This window comes from Chinchilla lanigera, unplaced genomic scaffold (genome assembly GCF_000276665.1).
Source record: "Chinchilla lanigera isolate Chin_1 unplaced genomic scaffold, ChiLan1.0 scaffold00001, whole genome shotgun sequence".
Classification (NCBI taxonomy): domain Eukaryota; kingdom Metazoa; phylum Chordata; class Mammalia; order Rodentia; family Chinchillidae; genus Chinchilla; species Chinchilla lanigera.
This window is the reverse complement of record NW_004955402.1, coordinates 1,402,918-1,414,167: the sequence shown is the minus strand read 5'-3', so window position 1 is coordinate 1,414,167 and position 11,250 is coordinate 1,402,918. Positions and strand designations below refer to the sequence as shown.

Below are 11,250 nucleotides of genomic sequence, written 5' to 3'. Positions count from 1 at the left end.
GGACCTCCCACACCCCTGCTCCTTCGTGGGAAGGATGCTGCACCCTGCACCCCTCTGGAATGTTAGTCACGTCTCCTGGCATTGGTCAAATGAGCTTGTGATCCAGGGCTTTCCATTTCAAACTGTCACCCAGGAAGGTGACCCTAAGTCCCTCAGGTGACACAAGGTTATTTAATCTATTTCCCAGGTCCCTACCCAGGAATGTAGGCTTTTGCCCCTATCTCAAAAACTAAAAGAGCGTTTGCTGTCTTCTGGTTGGACTGCACTCTCCCCAACTTTAAGGAGACAAATATCCACAGTTACAGTCGCCAAGGCATGTGAAAAGTAAAATATTTGGAAGATAAAGGAAGGCATAATTCAGATTTGCAGCATTTTGCTTTCAGTGGTTCAGGCGGCCAGAACCTTGCAAAACTAAGAGACATCCAGGGAAGATTTATTTTCCCATGCATGCATTTTAAGGCTATAAATTTCCCTCTGTTGGCCGATTTAAGGGTATTCACAAATGTTGCCTTGAAAGTTCTACTCTCTTCTAAATATTTTCTAATTTATGATTTCTTTCTTTAGTTCCCTCCCCTTCTGAGATATTTTAAGTGTGACTGGTTTCCAGCATTTTGAGGGGAGATGTGGATTTCTTTGGCTCTCCATTTTAATGAAATGTGTTCAATGTGGAAAAAACAAACAACTGAGCTCACCAGAAGCTGTTACCAGTCCTCTGGTTGGCATTTGTTGATTCTAGCCTGGATGTGGTATTCTGCTCCCCTTGGAGTTTTGGGATCATGGCTCAGTGTATTTCACCCAAGTATAGCACCTCGGCACCGGAGAAAACAGAAACGGAAGGTCACCCTCACCTTCTGCTCACCACTCGTAGGAAACAGGTCAGGAAGCCGAGAAAGGCCTTCTCCCACCCGCCTTCTCCTGAGGTTCGCATCTTTGGACGTTCCTTGGAGAGAGGCCCTGCCTAGACCCGGGGGCAGGAAGGTTCAGGACACAGGAAGCATCTGAACCACAGCCTGGCCACAGTCCCTTTTGTTATCACGAGCTCAGAGCCACTTCCTGCAATCATATTTCCCCGTGACTGTCTGCTCTGGGTTAAACCTGATCATGAGCACAGCTTTACCTTGCTTTTGTTCTTCATTTCCATAGGAAGTTTCTTGTGTCACGTAAAAATCATGTTAAATAAACGTACAGTTTTCTCTTGTTAATCTGCATCTTGTCAGAAGGACCTCAACCGTGAACCAGGTGATAGGTGAGAAAAACATTTATTCTCTGCAGTAGTAATGTGTGTGTGTGTGTGTGTGTGTGTGTGTGTGTGTGTTTTATATCTAAAATGCACCCTGCATGTCTCACATGTTGGGGAAGTGGCTGGATCTTGGGGGACACTAGCCCTGACTTGCCACAGGAGGTGGGGCCAGATTTGACCTGGTTACGGGAGCATGACCTGGGACAGCGTATCCCGCCCCAGCTCCTCCTGTCTCTTGGCTTCCTGCTGCCATGGTGTGAGCACCTTTTCCTCCACCGGGCCCTCCACCATCCCACTCCTGCCTTGGAACCAGCAGATCATGGACTGCACCCATGAGCCTCTTACCTCTGCAGTCATGAGTGTGGGGCGTTGTGTGCCAAGGACCAGAGAGTGACTAGGACACATGTTCGTGCATCATAAGATTTGACATTTTAACCATCTTATCTATACAACTCAGCAACATTAATGTTTTATATTCTGTAATTATTAGTTGTGAACTTGTACCTGTTAAATCAATGGTATCATGCTGCTCAAATCATCTATACCCTCATTAGCTTTTCTTGCTGCATTTCTATTACTGTAAGAGGTACAAATTCTATTACCATAATTTCATGTGTTTTCTTGCAATTATGTGTTTTTACACCATATTCTTTGGCACTGTGTTGTAAAAACTACAATTATTCTATCTTCCCAGGAAATTATCCATCCCACCAATATGTAATTACCCCAACTACCCCACACACATTTTTGAATTAAAATTTACTTTATTGCATGTGATGCTATCACCAGGGTCGAGCTGAGTGAGTGGAGGAAGGGACCCTTCCAGGAGAGCGGAGGTGACCAGATTTATTTCCCCCATAGGGGTGCCCTGTGGAAGCAGCTCCTCGCCACACTGTGCGGAGAGAACTCTGCAGAGTGGAGAAGGAGCTGCCTCTCCTCTGACCCAGTCCTTAGCTGAGCCAAAGTCCTTGCTCCTCTCTGTAGCTGCGCCCCTTGAAGACACATGGAACCCCAAGTCAGGCTCTTGCAAGGGACCCTGGCATGTGCACACCACAACACCAGGTGTTTCTCCTTCTGCCCTTCTGTCTTGCTGTCTTATATATTTGTGTCAAAACTGTAAAGGACTCACTTGTCAGACTTGGATTTAGGAATGAATCAGATTTAGGAACAAGTCCAACTTAGGAGGGTTCTCTTGGAGCAGGACCCATTAGGGAGTCGGGACTTGCTGTATTTTGGTTGAATTAGAACAAACTTAGGGGGTGACTGTGATAGTTAACCGTGTCAGCTTGAGTAAGAAACGCCCAACTAAATTGGATCAGCATAGTCCTGGGTGTGGCTAAGGGGATTTACCGAAGACAGAAGACCCGCCCTAGATTGAGTGACACCAACCAATGGCTGGGGGCCTGAATGAAGTAAAAGGGAAAGGAAGAAGGAAGCTGCTTCTGTTTCTTCAGAGGAGCCCCAGTCTCCCCCTCAGCTTGGACATTATCTCTTGGCTTTCAGTGCAGACCCTTCAGCCTCTTGATACGGACTCACGGGACACCAAAGTGAGCTCTAGGCCTTCAACTGGATCCATCAGATCTCAGCACACAGACAGCCCTTCTGCACAGTCCCACACCTGACTCTGTGGGCGGCCCTTGTAAGCCTACCTTGTAAATCCACATATATTTGTATGTCTTGCATTGAATCTGTTTTTCTGGTAAGTGCTGACTGATGCAAGGACCAAATGTGCCTTGAGGAGTGCAGCAGCGAGAGTGAGCACAGGCTGCTGTGGATGCTGCACACGCTCAAAGAGGCCAGCTGCGCAGGGTCTGAGCCTGCGGTCAAAGCCACTCAGGAGGATGAGACAGGAGGATGCTGAGCCCAGCTGTTCAAGGCCAGGCTGGGCAGAAGAGCAGGCAGAAGTGAGAGAGGAAAGCAGCCCAAAGCAGAATCCACACCAACATCACCTTATGCTGCTCCTTCCTTTGTAAGGCTGAATAACGTCCCACCGTGTGCACTGTATGTATCAAATTTCATCATGTCCTTCCTCCTGCAGTGGGCACAAGTTATTTCTGCCTCTTAACTATGGGGATAACTGATTCCTGGGGAGAAAAAGCCACAGAGGAACAGAGAAATCAAGCCATCTGTTTTTCTTCACAAAGCAGTAGTGGACTCTTTATCATTTTCATGAATAACTTTCTCAAGCACTCTTTCTCTTTCTACACACAGATATCAAAACAAATATAGATACACAGAGAGAGAGTGGCTTTACACAAGAGACCTTGTGCTAACGTGCTGTCCTCGCACTTGGCTCTTAACTGACATTTGGCCACTATCATGTTCTCACATCAAAGCCTTCTGTCTACCTCAGCACTATGGTGACCGGATCATAGCTCGTTAAATGAGCCAGCAGCAGGTCACTTACCACATTCCCTACACAGGGAAATGCAGTGTGATCAATCATTTGTACATAAACATTAGAGAGGGCTTGGTGACAGTATCTGGGCACAGCCATCACGGTGCAACTTCAGCTCAAAAGAAACCGCTCAGTGTACAAATAAGAATGTCCTGCATTTTTCTAATCTGGAAAATGAATTGTACATGAGAAAAAATATTACTTTATTCTAGTGTACATCAAGGAACGGAACAACCCTTCGTGATTTGCGGTCTGTTTTAATTCTTTTATGGTTTCCCTGTGAACAACTACTGCACATTTTTCTTCTTATGAAAGCTATCCTTTTCTTACAAAAATATTTGTGATCATTTTTGTTTAAATATTTGTCTCCCTTTTGGAGTTTCCTTTGAGCATCTATAGAGCATTTTTTGACAAATAGAAGTTTTATTATTTTTTAAGTAAGTTTCCATATCTTATTTTGTAGCATCTGCTTTTGCTGACATTCTTAGGCATTTATCACCATAATCCAAAGGGTGCAGCCACCGCAGTGACGCACAGCTGTAGTAACAGTCCGGAGGGAGGCCAAAGCAGGAGGATCACAAGTTCAAGTCCCACCTGGGCAACGTAGCAAAGCCCTGTCTCTAACTATCACCGCAGTTTCCTCTTTCTTAATGTGTACAGACATGTGCACAGATTATAACATTTCAAATATTTTGTTTTTGTTTTTTGCAACGCTAGGAATTGGACTCAGGGCCTTGTGTATGCTACACAAGTGCTCTGCCACTGAGCTGCATCCCCAGAGCCAGGACATTTTATAATCTATAGTTTCTTTTCAGCTTTTAAAAGTAAAGTGTTCATACAGTTGGAATATATTACAATGAGGTGAGGATGTACTTCAGTATTTTCAAAACTAAACATTGAGGTTTTCCAATGCCATCTATTAAATAATTATTTCCCTTATTAATTTAAGGTGTCAGGGTGTCACATTGTAAAACACATCTATGTGTGAGCTTTATTGTCCCATCAAGTACAGTGCCCCAAGTTGAAACAGTGAATTTTATACAAAACTGAGCTTGTCTCACGAAGTCAAAGAAGGATGTTACAGATGGAGGAGGAAGTTAGAAGAGTGCTGATTGGAAATAATAAGAAGTTCCTGGCAGTGCCCACGCGGAGAGAGTTCCAAAAGCGGGGCTTGCTGAGGTGCTTGCTGAGTTGTGGTCTTACGTAGGTAAGTGGAGAGCAGGAATTGTTTTAAACAGGTGGCTCTGTGGGCTTAGGGTCTAAAGAAAATTAATTTCTTAATTTGGCTGAGTTTAAAGGAAGCCTGGTTCAAAGGAAAATGGTTACTCTGCATTTCTAAGTTCCTCCAAGTCCAGGCCAGAGGCAGGAAGGAACAGCCAACTCACCAGCACATTCTGCCTAAGTCTCTTTCCCGGAAGGGCAGGTTCTTATCTGCCCATTCTTACCCTAGCTTTGTATCCTTTTCCCGGTGTTTCTTATGTCACTAAGCTTAACTAGCTGCGTGGCTTGAATTAGCTCTTAACTCACTGTGTGTGCTCTTTTCTTTGTATCCAGCCAACCCAGTCTGCCCCTTACTGACTGCCTCCTTATAAGCTGGCTAAACTGTCTGCATCCGTCAGAGTATTTTACTGATGACGCACTGTTCTAATCACATTTTCAAATGACTGTGTACTTTGCCATTTTTCTTTTATTTTCATAGCTTTCAGATTACTTTCCCTTTTTTCAATGTAAACATGAAAGAACTATAAAAAAGTTTCAAATGAATCTTTGTGTTGTAGCTCTAGAATATGTTAATTTCAGGAAAAATACTTTCTAATAAAATTAACTCCCTAAAAACTGGGTACACTAATTTTCCAACTTTTCCTTTATGTTCTTCAGTAAAACTTTGTCATTTTCTTTCATAGATTCTGTCAAAGAGCAGAGCAGCAGCCTCTGTGCTCTGTGGATCCCTCCTGGCTTCCCGTCTGACCAGTCCTCCTCTCCCTTTGCATACCTCCTACCCTCCTTCCAGGGGCCAAACCCAGGAGGTGCTCAGCCAGGAACCTCCACCTCCAAAACTATAAGCAAACTTATCTCTATAAAGCACCCAGCATCAGTTATTTTGTTCTAGCGGTGGACAGTGGGCTAACGTACCTGGCTATATGAATTTTGCTAGCACCACTTCTGTGGCTTAAATTACCATTTTCTCCTTTGTAAGTAATAACCTGTAGGGGTTTCTTTTATCTAAATTTCCTCCGTGAGTTTTAGAATACATTGATGATTTTTCCTTAAACCAAATATTACTCTGCTGCTGGTGACAAGGATTTCAAACTCTGTCATTTCTTTTTTCATAGTGTTGATTGGCATTTTACCACAGGGAAGAGATCTGCTTCCCCCCAGCTCCTCGCCCCCTCCTCCCTGCTTTCCTTCCCTCCTCCCGTCCTACGGACCGATGAACTCTCCCCTCAACGGGCCAGTGTCCATTGCTGTCCTTATTATGGATTCTTTCACTGTCCTGCCAGATTCCATTTCTTAATATTTTATTTATTCATCATCAATATTTATAAGTGATATTGATCTACAGTTTTTATATTGTGTCCTACCTTTATCCGGTTTTAATACAGTTTTTATAGGTGTTGTAAGAGTTACCAGAAAACCCTAGAGCAATTGAAGTTACAGAAAAAGTCATTGGTTTCTATTGAGTCTTAGTTTTTATGTGAGTAAATCTGGTTCTCTCTCTCTGTGTTTCACTGATTTTGTAGTTAAACTTACACTTTATCTTATACTTAATATTATTTAGGATAGATTCCTGTGAAGTACTTTTATAATTATTTTACTTTTTCTAATACTCTATTTTCCCATTCTTATTTCTAATTTGATATTCCGTATTTCCCCCATGTACCCCTTGATTTAAAGATCTTCTGCTTGCTGTCAAAATTGTCATTTATTTTTCTCTTGAAAATTTAGCCCTTGGGCTGGGGATTTAGCTCAGCGGCAAAAGCACCTGCCTGGCAAGCGCAAGGTCGTGAGTTCGGTTCCCGGTACCGGAGAAAAACCAAAAACCAAAAAAAAAAAAAACACAAAACGAAAATTTAGCCCTTGATATTTGCATCAATTCTGTTATTCTTCCTATTTCCAGCTTATCATAACAGCTGTACTAATTTCTCACGTCTGCTATCCTTAGGCCTACTTTGCAATACTTTTTACAACCTACATTTTATTCAAAACTCTGCTTTCCTCTGAATACAGCTTGACAATGAGCCTTTGATTTTTATTTGGAGTGTTCCTATTATTATTATTTTCTAAATATTCTTCAATTTCTGACTCTACTTTCTCTTTGATCCTAAAGTTACTTTCAAGATGGTTTTAGAATTTCAAAACTGTTAAGGCATTCATTTGTTTATTTCTACCTTTGGTCCTTGCATGTATTGTTGCCCAGTCAAAAATACTTCTTACTAGAATTTATTTTCAATTTTCTATTTGTCATGTAATACATGGCTAACCGGTACACATGTTGCCTTAAATGTGTGAAAGGAAACATCCGGCCATGTGTTTGAAGTGCGCCTTTTGGCCTGTGTGAGACCGCGCTGTAAACCGCAGGGTTCATGCTGAGCCTCCGCATGGACTCTCCCATCTGGTCATGAAGGATGGAGCAGGGGACAGTAACCGCTCTCCTTCCACTTTCTGTTGATCTCTCTCTTCCTAATAGTTCTCACTCTGTGTCAGTATAAAAAGAATATCTTTGTGGCTCAAGTTCAACTTTCAATCACACCCCCTGCCTTCTACTTCAAGTTTGCCTGTTGGTTCTCCGACCAGTTCCCTGCCAGCAGAGCACATTTAACACCCCAACTAGGGAAGATGGGGACTGCAGGGAGCTGCACGGCCAGCTGTCTCAGCATCCGCCCCCCAGCTCTGTCCTTCCAGTGCTGGAAAGTGTCCGGACAGGTGTCAAGGCTGCCGGAAGGCTCAGCCTCGGAAGAGCAGGTACTTCCTGTCTCTGCTAAATCTCGATGAGTAAGTTAGTCTTTGCACGGAAGTGAGGAATGACTTGGGGAAGTATGTCCTTGAGGCCTGATTCACGCTGTCCCTGATGTCATAGTCTCCTTTCGTGCTGTTCCTGGGGCCTGTTGGTCCTGCACCATGGCCTATAGTTGCAAAGGTCTTGCCTTTTAAGCTCCAAATCACATTTCCTGGAAATCCTGTGCTGTCGTTTGATGGGGTGGAGATTTGAAACCTGTTCTGCTTAACTTCCCCACAACCTCTCTCTTCCTCTCTTGATCTCTCTCTGGTTTGGTTTGGTTTTGTTTTGTTATGAGACAGGATCTCATTATGTAGCTCAGACTGGCCTTGAACTCACTATGTACTCCGGGAAGGCCTCGAACTCATGGTGATTCTCCTGTCTCAGCCCCCCACATGCTGTGAGTACAGGCTTGCACCGCCACACCTGGCATCACACACAGAACGTTTTCTGAAGGTTCTGGCTCCCCAAGAATCATTAGGGTGCTCCTTGAGACTTCACAGTCTAACACCCAACTTCCCTGAACCTGATTTGACAGGTCTGCTGTGGGACCCAGAAACCTACATCTCCCACGTCTCAACTAAGGCAGAGGCCAAAGGGTGTGCTGTGGACACTGCAGCAAGCTATCAGGGGAGGCCAAGGCACAGATGTCCTGGGGCAGCCACTCCAGCTTCCTGGGAGGACTCGTGAGAGAAGCAGGTTGCGATCTCTGATATGGAATTGAAGTAAAAACATCTGTTTATTCTGTGTTCTCCTGTGTCTGCACAAACACACTGAAAAGGGGCCAAGCGCACTCTGAGTCATCGAAGCTCCGTCCCTGTGCCGTCTGAGAAGCTCAGTGTGTGACCAGCCGAGGCTGTAACCTGTGACTCGTGCTTGCAGGGCTGCCAACCCCTCACAGCCAGGTAGAAGGCATTCAAGAGCTTGGCAGGCAAATTCAGTCTGAAGCGTTAGCGAGAAGACAGGCAGTGAGGCACTTAGATTTCACTTCTGCTGGAAAACAAATACCATTGCACACTGCATCTGGGCCACACTGCCCCAATCTGCCTTTTCCTTAAAGACGCTTTGCGGAACAGAGGTCTTTATTCTGTTCCAGGTTGTTCGGGAAGCGTGAGGCGCACGACTATTTGACCCTCCAGGTTGGGCAGCTTCATCTGATAGACAATTCAAGCCGTGTATTTACCAGTGAGCAGCAGCACCCTCGAGGCGGTGAGTGTGTGGAGCTGGCTGCAGGGTCCAGCCTACGCTGGGAAGCCTCGTTTCCCGCTGCAAGACTCCCTCCCTACGGCCGCTGCAGGAACAGTCAGAGCGGAGTTTGTGGGAAACCCAGGAGCGCTGCCTCTCCCACCGGCGGTTTAACTCTGGACAAGCTGTCCCGTTCTCCGAGTCCCATTTGCCACCACCTTAGCCAGCTTTCCGTATCAGTAACACATGCCTGAGACCGTGGACCTCACAGGGGAAGCGTGGACTTCCCGGCCCTGGTCCGGCCCAGCCCCTCGCTTCTGGGCCTGCAGCGAGGCGCACGGGGTGGGGCAAAGCCATGGAACTCGTGGGAACACGACAGGAAGAGGAAGCTCCCTCCAGGGTCGTGTCCCCTCCACGGCCTGTGCCCAGCAATCTGTGGCTGCCCAGGCCCCGCCTCCACACCTTCCGCAGCCTGAACGTGGGAGCTTTGAGGACATCTACCAGCAAACCTGTAGGACCCAGATGAGAAAGCAGCCACGCTGTTCAGGAACACAGAGGACCCAGGGTCACGGTGAGGTGAACGCAGATGGTGCAGAAGCCCCACCCACGTTCGTCCAGGTCTGTGCCAAGCAGGAATGCGGCCAGTCCAGGTTGTGCCCCCTTAAAGGACAGCTCAGCCATTGTACCTCGTGGCAGGCACTTATCACAACCCTGTCACACCTTGCACAGCAAGTAATCTGTAATCTGTGCCCTAAAGGTATGCTTTGCACCAGGAAACAGGACTTCATCTGCCGACCTGGTCATGTATGCTTGGTGGAAACCGTAGCAGGAGGTGAAGGACACCAAACAAACCAGGGTCCAGGAGCCACAGAATGTCACAGCCTCTGGTCCAGGCCCTCGGAGCTTGCAGATGATGTGGGGGCAGGGCAGGGCAGGACGGGGAGACGCCTCCTTGGTTCTGTTGCTGTCACAGCAAAGCCACATGTATCCTTCGCCCAGATTTGGCTTCCTTGGCATTGTTTCAAAATGAATTAATTTTTCAGTTGACAAATAAGAATCATACAAGCATTTCCTTGAAGCACGAGCTTTCACTAAAGCTTCCCATTCAGCCACTTGCTGTCAAGCCCAGCACCAGGGGCTGGTGACACAGACACGTGGTCCCCGCCAGGTCTGGACAGGAGCCCCCGGCATGGACAAAGACAGCTCTGACCTCTGTCCCTGCCACCCTAGTAACTCCAGAACCCCTGGAGCAGTTCTGGAGGAAATAAAAACTGTAATCGCTAATTGATCCTCTGGCCCAAATGATGTTTATTTGGAATGTTTTCTTTCTGCTGTGAAACTGAGCCGTGCACTGAGAAGTCACAAAGCGCCATTCTCCCGGCGTCGGCAGAAGTGGATTTAATTTCCGGAGTCGGGCGTGCGCCTGGGCCTCTGGGCCTGTGAAAGAGGCTCAGAAGTTCGGTCCAGAGCCCCCGTAGGTCACGGAGGCAGCCGGGGGCCTGTGGAGCGCAGGGGCTCCATGGCACGGAGCATCACTTTCTCATAAAAACACAGTGAACTAAGAGTCCGGACGGCGGACGTCTGGCTTGTGATCAGATTTTGGCTGAAGCTGATGATCCTGGAGCAGCGGGGGAAAGGTGAGCCCCGCTGTCCCGGCCACATTCCTGTGCCGTCAGCCTCCGTTCCGGAGCCCTGCCGAGCCCCGAGTGCGGCGGGAGCCCAAGCATGGCGCTGCTCCTTCTGCTCGTGAGACCGCCAACCTCTTCCCGTTCCCAGTCACAACACGGCCGGGCGGGCTGGGACCCACTCGTGCCTTCCGAAGCGTTTTCTCATCTCCTTAAAATAATTCCGCGTCAGCTGCAAACTAGCAAGAAGGAGGACGTGTGGCGGGGAGGTTCCCAGTGCCCAAAGACGCGGGCGTTTCCTGTGCCCGGAAGCCCGCTCAAGGAAAACTGGGCTGGCATGGTCAGCCCTTTCTGGCCAAAGTGTGCCAACAAGTACATTTGCAGGATACATTTTTGACTGTGAATTAGCTAAACTAGAAATGCATGACTTAGTGTTATATGCAGAAATGCGGTTATTTTGGTAGCTCAATACCTTGGAAAGAGAATATTGATTCATGTGGGGCCTGAGGCATTTAATTAATCATAACTTCCCAAAAGATTGCTGAAACTTTTGTTTTAGTGGTACTGGAGATTGATCCCAGGGGTGCTCTACCACTGTGATATACTCTCAGCTCTTTCTTCAGTTTCTATTTTGAGACAGGGTCTGGCTAAGTTAGCCAGGTTGGCCCCAAATTTGCATCCTCCTGCCTCAGCCTCCTGAGTAGCTGAGAGTACAGGAATGTGCCACTGTGCCAGCTGCTGAAACCCTTCCGAATGTACCATCTCTTTTACCATCCTCCACAGGGGCTGGAAGGGCATGGTGCCC

General features: G+C 46.8%; 1 long non-coding RNA gene across 1 annotated transcript; it reads left to right on the top strand.

Annotated features, from left to right (window-relative positions):
* Positions 1 to 4,763: 4,763 nt before the first annotated feature.
* Positions 4,764 to 11,036, top strand: LOC106148588. The gene is made up of 2 exons (XR_001234177.1): positions 4,764 to 4,845; positions 8,174 to 11,036. It is a non-coding gene; the product is annotated as an uncharacterized LOC106148588 (long non-coding RNA).
* The last annotated feature ends 214 nt before the right edge of the window (positions 11,037 to 11,250 follow it).